This window comes from Fulmarus glacialis, unplaced genomic scaffold (genome assembly GCF_000690835.1).
Source record: "Fulmarus glacialis isolate BGI_N327 unplaced genomic scaffold, ASM69083v1 scaffold974, whole genome shotgun sequence".
Lineage (NCBI taxonomy): Eukaryota > Metazoa > Chordata > Aves > Procellariiformes > Procellariidae > Fulmarus > Fulmarus glacialis.
The window spans coordinates 21,812-31,968 of NW_009209739.1; the positions used below are offsets into that span (position 1 = coordinate 21,812).

The 10,157-nt window shown below is 39.8% G+C and overlaps 1 protein-coding gene across 1 annotated transcript in view; it reads left to right on the top strand.

The window, feature by feature from the left end:
- Window positions 1–10,157, top strand: part of LOC104076150 (hemicentin-1-like) — a gene marked incomplete at both ends in the record, with an annotated part of 142,926 nt that overhangs the window by 21,805 nt on the left and 110,964 nt on the right. The window lies entirely within an intron of this gene.

A 10,157-nucleotide genomic window follows, 5' to 3' on the forward strand; every position in this document is an offset into this window, starting at 1 on the left:
TGAAGTGGACATTTATTTAGAATGTGCGTGGGGATTTGAATTTACAGTTATAATGGCTAAAAGGAAACGGTTTGGGTTTCTAATGGTTTTACACTGGTAATTCTTAAGCAATTCATTTTATAGTGTAATACTTGGAGGGGAGCTGGGGCCTCTTCTAATTGAAATCAATAAAAACTCTGTCATTGACTTAAAAAGAAAGCAGATGCATTTTTAATACTAAAAAGAAAAAAAAATTTGGTACAGAGTAAGCTCATATGCAGAATACTAGGAGTTTTGTACTGAATGTGACAAGACTTCTTTCGTAGCAGCTGGTCTCAGATTACTTTATTTTTGTTATACTTGGAAATCTCCATTCTCAAAGGATGGCAACTGGATACATCATACAGCGTTTTATAGTATTGAAATGATGATGTTCATGCACATATATGTATGTGTGTATACATGCACTCAGACAAGTTGTCATCTTATAGAAGCTTGGTTTTATTCTAGAATTTTCGAAAAGAAATCTCTTTTTTTCTTCGTGTTCTTTTGAGAGACAGGTGGCTTGGTATGAAAACTAAGGAAAATTTATTTAGTTGTGCTTTAATTATCCAAGTGTAGGTAGGTCTGCAGTTAGAGCCTCATTATCTTTTCTCTTTGTTCAGGGCTAATTTTTGGAGCAAAATTTATTTAAATAAGTTATCAAGGATTGTGCCTGGCATCTGAAGGAATTTTAGCTCAGTCTTTACTTTTTTGTGTTTCTCTTATCCTTCTATGGAGGCAAACCCCCTAAAACTTACCACACTGTGTATGAGCTTTGTACCTAACAGTTGTACTGTTCTGGTTTGTCCCAGGTCATTTAACTCCCTCTTGTCAAAGAAACCCCAACAGACACATTTAAATATGATACACCATATTCCATCTATGATTTTTAAAAAAATTATCTTTTACCATGTGAGGGCATTACAAGAACATAAGCCTGTTAAAGAACAGCAAAGGACTAATATGATAACTTATTCTGGAAAGTCCTTGTTTCTGTGGTCTCTTGATAGTTTTAAGCACCAACTGATTAGTGCTGTGTTCTCCATAAAGCTTGTTAAGGAGAATGGCTCCTTCAGGAAAACATAGACTCCTGGTTTATTACTAACTGGGTAGTAATTACATACGTTAAGTACTGTTCCTGGCTTGGGATATCGCTATATGCTACATAGCGTAAATGTAGTGTATTTATCATCATCATGGACTGAGCAATACATTGTCCTGATCTCAGGATGTTCAAGTTGCTGTTGGAAACTTTATTTGCTTACGCGGGCTGTTTTTATGTAGACGTGGGTGCTGAGTGCATCAGTAATTTCATATCCTTCATGAAAGCAACATGGCTGCAGTTTCAGCAGGGAAGCGCCAGTTGCTTTTTCAGTTTTGATTATGTCTCGTGATCAAAAAGCTGACTTGGCTTGAGTAAGGTGGCCCTCTCCAAGGATCTTCCGAGTCTCTTTGAAGGAAGTAATCTGTGAATATAATCTTCCAAGCAGCAGAAGCTTTTAATTAGACTTTGTAATTGGATTCATCTATTCTGGAAAAATAAAGGAAGCTGTGATTTTTTTTTTTTTGCTAGTCGGCCTATGGACCTCTCTTATGGTGAGATACATCTGGGGACACGGTGGGAACCAGAGTTCAGTGAGGAAAGAGAAGGAACCTTACAGGCGAGCTTGCAGTAACCTGCAGTGCCAGGAGGCTCCCGACGGTGGAGCTCGGCTATTCCCGGCTGGCAGCAGCGCAGCCAGCAGTGCGGGCAGCAGCTCAGAATGAATCTTTGCTGGATGTTGCAGTAAATAAGTTCATTTTGTATTGCAATATCAAGTATAAATTTTGAATTAAAAATTGAGTTTTAAATAGTATTTGATTTGACTTCAACATGTTAAGGCTATTAATCACAAAACAGCACTGTAAAATTTGTAGTTACACTAAAGAATAGGGCAGGAATGAATGTAAGTTCTTTATCCAGCACTGTTACAAGTGTTGAAGGAGTATTGCCAAAATACACAGACCGAGAGATGAGACAGAAATAGACCTGGACTGAACTGGAGTTCAGTCTGGAGAAAGAATTTAAAGAGCATTATGAACTGGATTTTACTCAGTTCAGATTGTTGTTAACAAGGGGAAATAAACAAAAACAGAAAGTGATCTGATGACCTTTTCAGATGTTCAATCTGAGCTAAGAGCGCGGGCCAGCTCCAGGAACTGATTGCTGCTCCCATGCTGTACAGTAAGGGAGCTGTGGTTGTAGTTCTTATCAGCTGTTTGTTCTTTACTGTAGACTGAGGGAAGTAAATTAGTCAGTCAAAGCTTGCATGCTGTAGAGCGTCAACAGATGCTTTTTTTTTTTGTGTGTGTCTGCTGGTGCTTTGTTGTCTTAGAAAAGAAAAGAAGCAATATGAACTTTTGTACTCTTGGCAGTACTGGACTGACAAGCGTAAAACCAAAATCCTGTGCACAGAAGAGATGCATAAGAGCATGGTCAGCCGTTCTGTGCGTACTTAGTTCACTGGGATGGCTCAAGGCTTGAATGTAGGGGACCACCTAGTTGTAAGAGACTCGCGTAATGTCTGTGGCCCTTTCAGTCCTTTGGCCTCTCTTAGGGACTGTCAGCCGAGTTGCCAGCTGTGGCTGTGCTTTTTGTGATTTGGGCAATCATCCATTGAGAGCTGGCTACAGGCAGCCGAAGACATTTCAGAAATGATGGCTGCTGGCCCCCTGATGAGAACAGACCTCCAGGGCTGTTTGAAGAACCAAGGGAAGGGAGGAGGAAGGTGGGTCTCCTGCAGATGCCAGGATTCTGTATGTCCGTCTGTCCCCAGAAAGGGGGAAAAAAAACTTGCCTCATGTCAGTCTTCTTACATCTGGGACATTTAATAGCCACTGGCAGTACTTTTACATTTTAGCCACATGGAGTCAAGTTTTCTGGTCTCTTTGCCTCTTATTTGTGCACCAGCCATAGACAAAATCTTCTGACTTACTAGTGGAACCGGAGGGGATGTTCAAGTAAATTATTTTCTCAGAACAAAAATCAACCTGTAGACCTATTTAATTCAGGCTTGCTTTTTCTTTTTTCCAGCCTGAGGGAGTAGATTTTTCTATTAGTGGTTCCACAATGAGTGTGATGTAGTGCCAGGCTCTAAGGCTGTCTTGTGCATCACCCATTTAAGAGAGAATTTGTAGCAAACCTAGATTTATTTTAGAGGTCTCTGGGTAGAAGAGGTTACTCTGCACATCCTGTGGTTTATGACTGTAGTTCTTAGAAAGAAGAGTTAACAGCGTGCTAGTTGTTACTGTGCTGGGCAAATCAGCACCTGATTTTTATTATTTGTTACTGCATTTGGTTAATAACTTTTTTAGACAACTGCATTTGAGGCCCATAAGCTAAACTTAGCGCTGGTTGCAGTAGACAAAAGATGATAATATTAGATTTTATCCACTGTAGGTCTCCAGGCTGGCTTTTCTTTTCCAAGAAATGTAAACATATATAATGCCCTCTTTTTACCATTGTTATTTTCCTTTTTAAAAAAAAGAGACACAGGCCCATAAATGTTATAACAGTGGGAAATAACAGTACAAATATGCCACTTACTAAGGCACATTTTTAGTAAAACTTCTGTTAAATTTTTGGTCTCTATGTTTCATCCAAGCTTCGGCCAGTGCCCTGAGATGACGGGTGAAGAATTCGATGTACAAGGGTGACCTTCACCACCCGTGAGGATGGAGCTTCATAATACTCCACTAATGCTATGTTAGGCACCTTAGCAGTGCTTTGCAGTTTACATGAACTATTTGAATAGCCGACTAAAGAAAAACTCCGTGTGCAGTCTGACTCCTTCCAGTCAGTTGTTGTCTTAAGCTGAAGTTTGCATATTAAAGTTAATAGTCATAAGTCATGCGGCTAAGAAACTGTTTTAAAAAAAAAAAGCGACTGCATTAAGGAAACATGTGAGCTTGCTGGGTTTGTTTGGCTTTTTGCTGTCTGGTTAAGAATCTGGTAAAAGTTACTCACTGCAATTCTTGGGCTCTTTAAAAAAATTTAATTGTACCCAGGTTAGAGTCTGAAAGCTAAAAGCAAAAAGCTAAAAGCAACCAAGTCATGAGGGAATATCATTTAGGAAGAAACTTTAAATAGCTTATTACATGTTCTAGTGCTAAGCATCTTGGCTTGCTCCAGTGCTCCCCGAGTCCATTGGGAGGGTCTTTCCAGTGGGGTATGTCTTAGCCTTGGGGGACTTGGGATGGTAGGCAGCATCTCCAATGCTGGTTGTGCTTCTGGAAAAATTCAGCAAGGTGTTTATCCACACTTATCCACTTTAATACTTATCTAGTTTATATTTTCAAAGTCAGCTGCTCGGGTTTAGTAGTCTACTGCAGAAATTTGTAATCAGTTAAAACTGGAGCAGCATTTTAATTGCATTAATGGTTAAAACATAACGGTAAAAAAATCTTCTGATTCTGTGTATGTATATTTGTCAGCTGTTTGAGGAATAAAAATGCTCACTACAATTTGAGAGATGGCAATTAAAAGTATTTTTCTTTTATTTAATTGCACCTGTGGCATCATACTCTGGTCTTGGAAAGGACAAGAGAGCATGCTGTGAAACATTTCTGAAGGCAGCTCAGGAGTGATCTGTAGTGGGGCAAAGTGCTGATGTGGAGGACCCCGTTTGCTGTTAGGAAATTAAAGGTTTCTGCTTATGTGCCCTTAGGACAGACAGCTGGCTGGAAGCTGGTTAAGAGTAACTCTATCATTATTCTTATTTTCTTAATCCTTGGCAGGTAGTTACTCCTAAAGGTCTTCAGAAGAATTGTAAGCAGAGCTTTACAATGAATTGGACACAGAGAAGGAAGCTTGAGGAGAGGGCATTAAATCAGATAAAGTTCAATGCTCAGCACTGTTAGTGAACAGCTCTTGCAGAATAATTGTGCACCATTTTCTTTTGGCAGCAATCCTGACTTAGGCATCTTAGCTGTCCCAGCTGATCGTTCCCAATCCTTTATCATCTCTTCACTTGTGGTGGTACAGGTGCTTGAGAGTGTGTACAGGAAACAAGACTGGAAGACAGATCTGATACAAAAAATTATTTATATAATAAGTAAATAAATAAAACATGGGCAGGTAGGGGTATGTATGTATATGAAACCTATATTAGTCTTCTGATCTCAAAAACTGTCAAAATTGCCATAGCTAGGAAGCAGCACTCAGATGGAAAGGCAAGATGGGAACTGCTTAAACTGGCATTACTCATGAGATGAATGTATGTAACCATGCCCAGCGTATGACTTTTTTTTTCTTTTTCCCCACCATCATACATACATGTGAAGCGGTAAGTCTTGACATACGTTAGAAATGTATGCTAGGTTGCTTCCCCTTGCGTTACCTAATTCCAAATCCCATAGTCTAAAATCTTTCCTTTTTCCTTCCACCCCCGGCCCTGTGCCATACGTGTATTTTCAATGATCCCAGAATCCCAGATCCCAGAATCTCCCAAAATTGTGTGAAAATAAGACATCTATGTGACAGCCTGAAGATACAAATAACTCATCTGTGTAATTTGACCTATAAATTTTTATTCATACTATTTCACTTGAATCATGATACTTAATGTACAGTGAATGGTGAAAACTGATTGCTTTGTAAGTGCAACTTTCTGATGAAGATGTAGTGATCTTATGTATACTGCAGCTCTGAAAATGATTTGTCATGGGGATATCAAAGTTTTCATAGTACACATTTCATTTGTCAAGGTATGCATTTTAAAAAACATGCATGTTTTACTGAGTACAAATCCTTATTTTTCAGATCCTAGTGCTAAACTTGTCAGTCCGCTCTATAAATAAAAAAGAATGTGGGAGATAATTGCCACTCAGGTATTTTTTTGTGCTGTAAGGTGCGGGAAACTATATTTCTTGAGCTCCATACTACATAATCAAGAAATAATTAAATATACTTTGATCTGTTCAGTTCTAGGCCACAGAGGGCTACACTTCACTCCATTGCAAAGATGCAGCCCTGGTAAAAATCTGCATGACTGACATTATACATCTACAATAAACTAGTAGAACTGAGATGACACATCATTGTGTGTAGCGAAACAGGAATGTAGTAAAAGGCTGTTGTAATTACATTTGTTATTAAAATATCATGGTTTTGTTGCTGTTGTGTGTGGGGTTTTTTGGTTTTTTTTGGTGGGTTTTTTTTATTTGTAGTGTACTAGTTCTGAAGTTTATTTGTTCTTTGGAAGTATCCAAAGGTGTGGTGGTTTTTTGGGGGGTGGTTTTTTGTGGGTGTGGTGTGGGTTTTTTTTTTTTTTTTTTTTAAATCTTGGGTATATTTTGCATCAGGGAAATGTCCTTGCTGTGAATTAGAAGAAGGAATTCTGTGGGTGAGAGCGCTCCCCAGGACTTAGCATCTCTGCTGAAATTCCTTTGGCTACCAAGTATCAATTAGAGCTTTTTTTTTTGTTCCAGAACAAACAAATTCAGTGTTCTGAGTTGATGAGAGGTAGGTAAATAGCTTCCATATTCCTCCACTAGATTCTCCTAAAACAATCAGCTGTCCAAAACAGATATTTGGTGCAGATGTCTTATGTGGTCAGGATTAAGGGAGTGCCAAATTTGTAATCACCCTCAGCAGTAATTATGTGTGATTGTGTGTCATTGGGTAATTTGTGGTTTTCCCAATGTGCTTGCTGTTCAGCTTGTATATAAACACGCAGCCATCTGAGATGTGGCAGAAAGTCATGGAAAAACACCAGGGCCTTTCAGAATGGCCAGTCTCTCAGGTTACTAGGGACTTCTCTGCTTACTTACAAAGGAGATGATACTTCCTTTCTGGGGCAAATTTGATAAAAACCAAGCCTCTTAATCTCTGTCAAATGGACTGGTACTCAGCTTTATGTGTCATATTTGTTTAGTTGCTTAAGTACGAGCTCTAACACCATAGTGGTTACATCGAGTTTTGTGATTTCGGTTTAGGAAGTCCAGGCTTTGTTCAGTAATGTGCCACCGTTCCCTTAAACTGTTTCCTTTCCTGTGTTATCAGTTTTATGCGTGTGTGCAATGTTAAGTCTTGGATCACCAAGTCAGTCAGAAAGAACTGGCATTTACGTTGTACTTTTGAGACAAGAGTGTTTAGTTGCTGCCTAAGAAAGACACGCTGTCTTGCTGTGTCTGTACCGGGTTTTTCACCTTTCACACAATCACTTCTAGAGGACGGGGGACAGCTTTGGAGTAATGAGCAATGGGGAGACCTCCATGACACACTGGTCCCAAATGTTCCAATATCGATGCCTAAAAATGGATTCATATTTCAACATCAGAACGGACATATTCTGTTAGAATATTTCATGTGTTGATCTTTGCCTAAAGAGCTAATGAAGAAAAAAAAAAAAAAATTTTTTTCTTCTGCTTTGCTTGGCAGGATCTAGTTTCTGAGGAAATATTCTGTATTTAGAATGACACATTGGTAACTATGCTTGACTGGAGGAATGCCTGACTTGTGTGCTTGACTTCCGCAGTTATTGAGACTTCAGGCAATTTTGGATGTGGATAAACGTGCAATTAGACCTATGAGTTGACTGGCTATATGCGTACCATTAAAGATGCACAAAAGACAAAGTTGTGCCTTCGCTGCTTTTCTCAGACACCGAAAATTATTTTGAGTACTGATACATTGGTCTTTTTCTTTTTACAATGTTTACTTTTAATTTTCTTTTAACTTGACTTTTTTGATGTCTTACCTTAGTTTAATGCTACAAAGCTTTTCAGCATTGTTTAAATGAAAGCTCTTACACAAGGTGAACTTGTACAGTGTGCTACTGTAAAACTGTTAAACCCTTCAAGTTCCTTCAGAAACTTTGCCTGAACTCATGCTTCACAGTTAGTATCTTCAAAGTGCTAAGAACAATTCTCCATCATGATCTGTATAATTCTTTAACAGTGCTGTAGTTTAGCATTGCACAGGCATTGGTGTTGCAAGACCTGCCTCTGTGCATTTGTTCTACAGAGCCATGTCCAGATTGATGTTGGCAACTTGATTTAGACTTCACAGTTTTTGAAGTTCTTACCGTATCAGTAATTTAACCTTCTACAAGAACTTTCTGTGGTGTTTTGTGAGAGAACTTGCCATTCTTTCCCAAAGTCCTTTTTGGAAGTAGTTCCTAGCTGGCAAGTAAACGTAAAGCACTTCTGGTAATGTCTTCTCACTTTTAGCTGTTCTGAATGCTTTGAAGGCCTGTGTTTACTTGCACTGATGAAACAGTCTTGCTTGGGTTGCACTTTGAGGTAGCAGAATGAGGATAAAAGAAAAAACTTGGTGAAGGCTGTTTCAGCTTTTTTGGCGAGCTGGTAGCACAACAGCGTGTGAAAGACAGTAGATGCTGGGTTTTTGGCACAAGTTGGTGAGCGTTCGGATGGTGAGAATCATCACATCGCAATTTAGACCTAGAATGATGGGCTTGTAAGCTACGTGTGAAGAGTACTGAATAACCTTCATACAACTGAGAGAAGAGCAGATCATGTGGATGGGGGAAGCAATGCCAGCCCAGAGTTGGATGGCCATGGCCATTGCCATTCCAGACGCCTTCTGTGTCAGTGATCAATTAGTTCAGTGTTGGCAAACTGACTGTAGCTGTAGGTTTACATGAAGTACTAGCATCATTGCTTACAATTGGAAGTATTCCTGATGTCCCTCAGATAAGAGCTGACGTAGAGAGACATGGTTGCTGTCTTACACTGGGAGTGTTGGTATCATTCATGTTGCTGCTGTTTGTCCCTTAGAGGAGGTCATTATTACTGAAGATGTGAAGATCCTATTCCCTCCTTTCTGGGGCCTTGCTTGACCTCAGGGGAAGCTGGTGAACTCCGGCCTTGGTTGCAGAATTGGCTGGGGAGATCCGCCCTCTGCACAGCTCCTGTGGAGTTCTTGGTTCTGTCCTGACAGCAGATAACTCTGTACTTGATGCTGAGTAGGCCGTACTCCCTTTCTAACCTCTAATCTAGGTGCCACTTCAAAGATCTGCTCTTTACTGAGCTCACACCAGAGGGCAGCCAGAGCCTTGGCGTGATCCTGCGGCATGCTGGCACGGGCTCGGGCTTGGCATCCGCACACGCCGCTGGAGCGAGTCCTTGCTGCCTGCGGAGAAACAAGGCAAAATTCTCATCCGATCTGAACTGGATGTGCTGTTTTAGCTTAGCTGAAGTAATGTTGCTTTTCAGATCTTTATTTTATAGGGAAAGCAAGCCTTTCCAAAGGATTTACTGCTCTAGAGTTGAAAAATGTAATCCCTCAACTGACAGGGAATAATGGAGCTAGTGGTTTTACTATATGCATAAACCCCATTCTATTATACGCTTTAGAACAATGGTTGGCAGGGGATAGATTTGAAGGAAAACAATTTGGAGATAGCTTTATTACAGGCGTTTGCTTTAAAGAATACCCAAAGGAGGATGGTATCAGGTGGAGTGGTAGGAGCGGGAGCGTGGCAGGATGAAGTATGTGGAGGAATGGTGAGTCCTTATAATGGCTCTTTTGGTGATAGTGTAGCATTTTAGTAAATAACATTCACAGATAAATGGCTCAAATGAAAGCCATAAAAACCCCCCGCCCTTAAGACAGTTTAATATTCTAGGAAAGGTTTTGTGTGATCTCTTGGGTGACTTTCAAACAAATTAAAACCTACGCTTAGCAAAAGGCACTCATAAAAAAAGCCCCCCAAGCAAACGCCTGTGTGATTATAGTAGACTTTAGTGATGGCTGTTGTTGAAACTCCAGTGAAATAAAACTTTGGACTGTTTAAAAAAGAAAAATGTTTAAATTATATGAAAGATAAGTACATATTAACTCTTATAGGGCTTGGAAAGCACTGTATGGTTGTCTGAGGCAGCACTTCCATGTAAGTTACAGCTGTATTAAATTGGCACCACTGCAGTTTTGTGCTTTTCTTTCACCCTGACTCCATAATTGTACCCCATTTTGTATGCTGGTACTCAGCTGATCTCTTTGAGTGGTTTGGGGCACTAAACTAGCAGAAATCTATTCATTTTTTTCCTTTTGGTGTCTGTCTATTTATTTCTTTTTGGCTTAGCACCCTGAACCAGCTTGCTGAGCTAGATGAATGCCATTACTGGCACAAGGA